Here is a 3146-nt window from a genome sequence, read left to right as displayed (position 1 = left end):
GTGCGGCGCCTACGAGCCATGGCGAGGGGGAAGGGTCCCTCTTCGGTGATTGAGAGGGAAGATGTTGGTTCCCTTCTTCTCTAGGTGTTCCTGGAGCACGGTCCATCCTCGAAGGTCGGCTATGTCCTGCTGTGCTGCTCCGTTTCTGCTACATATGATTCTAGTGTGGAGTGCTCGGCCTTTGTTAGCTGCAATTCATTTGCGGCTTGTGGAGGTTGTCGTGAGTAGGCTTTCCAGTGTTCCCTATTGTCTCGTTCTGACCGTTGTAAGTTGGGTTGTCTGTTGTAACTCCTGGCCGGTTGATGGCTTTGTTAATTCAGAGTCGGGTTCTTTGCGAGCCTTCGTTCTAAAAAGAAAAGAAACAGCCGCACGCAAGAGAGGGAGTATTTTGCTGAGAATTCATTTTGACTAGTCAAATTTGAGAGACGGTGGACACTTAATTTTACAAAGTTAGTACTCTCTTCAAAAACTATGATGTTTTATACTCGTCAAATTTGCCGCGAAAGAGCAAATATCTCTTTACTTCCTCATCCGAGATTATTGTTGCTAATCGATCCATCCATCGAGCAATACAGTTCACGTCGTGTTACATCAATGGGATTAACCCGCACACAACACAACAGACAACACAATCGATCCTACCGGCCGACGGCCGGAGGATTAGAGTAGAAATCGCGCAAGTCGTTTCTTGGGCGCGACGGCCTCGATGGCCTCACCCAGCGGCCACGCCGCCTTGATCAAGTACTCCCCGTGCTTCACCTTCTCCACCAGCGTGATCTCCTTGCTCGGCGCAATTCCAAAACCGTCGACGAGCAGGGTGTACTCGTAGACGAGGTCCATGCAGGCGTAGGGCACGTCGAGGAGGCCAGGGTACGCGGCCTTGGCTTCCTGGACGCTGAGCGGGCACACCTTCTCGGCGGCAGCCAGGTACGCCGCCGGGCTGGACTTTGCGCTGGGCGCGCCCTTGTCGACCCACCCGACCTGGGTGGCCTTGCCGTAGAAGAAGGACGCGACGTAGATGGTGTCCTGGCCGGCCCCGCCACCGCCGTTCCACACGCCGCCGAAGGTGCAGTTCTTGGCCGCGCAAGGCGCGTCCAGCTTCAGCGCCCTGGCGATCTCCTCCCTGCACTTGTCGTACGCCGCGCCCTCCGGCGAGGCTGAGGCGTCGTACTCCTCGCCATTGTAGGTGTACTTACCTTCATGGAACAAGCTTGCATTGTTAACAGGAAATCCAACTGAAAATGGTTCATGGCTGTGCTCCTCTGCTTCTGTTACAGATACGTACCACTGAATCCACGGAGTATGCAGGAGCTGAATGGCCCCTTCTTCGCCTTCAAGATCTCCACACGAGCGGCTAAACCACCGTAGTACAAGTAACTGCATTCATTAAGATTTTTTTTTTAGGGAAATTCAGATGTTCTCTTCAATTTTTCGTGCTAGTACAAGTGATTTGCCAAATGCAAAACCAGAACACTAACCTGTGGACATATACGTTGTAGTCTTTTCCCTTGAGGTATTCCTTGGTGATGTAGGGGTCCTTGCCATCAGGAACAGCCGGAGCATTCGCCGCAGCATCTCCAGAAACCGCATACGCCATTTGCACCGACCCACCGCCAAGATCAATCACACCTACCGTCTTTGAGTAGTCTCCTCCCAATTTGTCCAGCAGATAGTTCAGAGCAACCTACGTACCATCGTTTGATGCATACATAAGATGGGGTGTGTATATGGATTCATTGCTCATCTATGGTATTAGTGGCTGGTATGGTACCCATATGTAAGATCCTTCTTGAGATCCCTCAAGAACGTTGATCCACTTTGGATTGTACTGAAACCTGCTCTCTGTGTGGACGACATCCCTCACCTGCAACAAGATCATTTCCAGCCCTTGTTCAGCAGTGCATCTTTCTTCCGTGATACGTACAACTGACAGTAACATGTGGAAGATAAAAAGTAATTACCGCCTGAAGAATCTCCTCTGCTTGCTCATCTCCGATAAGTCTGAGTCCAGCCGTCGCCTGCAGATTTTATGTCCAGAAGGGAACATATATACTTTGAGGATCAAATTAATTTAGCTTTGATATATGTTCAACTTTTAGAATATATTCATTTGATAATTGAAGTTGCCATTTCTCTAGAATGAAGACACCGCGCCACTCTGCATCCTCACTTGGGGTTTTTTTTTTTTGGATGAAGGTTTATATCAACAAGTCGGTAATGATTTTTTCTTTGCTGGGCTCAATGTCCGTGGCATTTCGTCATGTGTTTCTTATTCAGAAACTGAATTCCATTTCTGTTCTATACGTACCCCTAGTTTAAGGGGAGTCGTTTTCATAAGCGAGCCCGGGACAACGCTCTTGGCCTTGCCAAGCAGAGGCAGCATAGACTTGGCAGCCTCCTGCGGTCGCCCAGCGTACGAGCTCAGCCCAGGTTGCACCTGCACCAACGAACGGAAGCAGTATCAACATGTTGTCATAACACAATCCACTAATGGATCGATGATCGGCATGCATGGCTATCATCGGTGTCCTACCCTGGCGAAGACCTCGATGTCGTCGCCGATTTCGACGAGGTCCATCTTCTTGTCGAACCTGAAGACGTGCACCCGCGTCGAAGATCACGGCGTACTTGCCTGGCGCCGCCGGCGCGTTCTCAGCAGGCAAATGCCGAAGAGGCTAGGACTAGCAGGACGAGGAGCAGGGCCATGATGCCCATGGTGTGAGCCATTGCGAGCAACTACTGTCCGATGCAGTTCGTGCTCCAGCCACCAGCAAGGTACTGTGGTTTTAAAGGGCCCGAGAGGAGACAGCCATTTCCACTAGCAAGGCACGGTTGCTGTCTAAGATTCGTTCCCCGTGTTGAAAGGGGAATGTCTTGCCTGCCACTGCTGTGCTCCGATCCATATTCCCACGTGTATAACGGCTCTCCGCTCTTCTTCTTTTTTGACGCAAATGAACGTGTACAATACTTTCTTTTTTGTGAGGGGTGTATTAATACTAGCTGGACGATGCGCGCGCGTAGCTACGATCCAGAACATTTATAAACGCAATAAGATCTACGGCATGTGCAAAAGCTCCTGCAGTTTAAGATTGCAACCCAACCACATCCACATATGTTCTTGCATAACTTTTGAAACCACCGCACAT

At 50.3% G+C, this 3146-nt stretch overlaps 1 pseudogene; it reads right to left on the bottom strand.

The window, feature by feature from the left end:
• Window positions 1-493: 493 nt before the first annotated feature.
• On the bottom strand, window positions 494-2727 carry LOC123057662 (probable apyrase 3; annotated as a pseudogene).
• Between the last annotated feature and the right edge of the window lie 419 nt (window positions 2728-3146).

The sequence above is a fragment of the Triticum aestivum genome, chromosome 3A, assembly GCF_018294505.1.
Source record: "Triticum aestivum cultivar Chinese Spring chromosome 3A, IWGSC CS RefSeq v2.1, whole genome shotgun sequence".
Classification (NCBI taxonomy): domain Eukaryota; kingdom Viridiplantae; phylum Streptophyta; class Magnoliopsida; order Poales; family Poaceae; genus Triticum; species Triticum aestivum.
The sequence above is the reverse complement of the archived record's forward strand: the minus strand, read 5'-3'. Positions and strand labels throughout refer to the sequence as shown.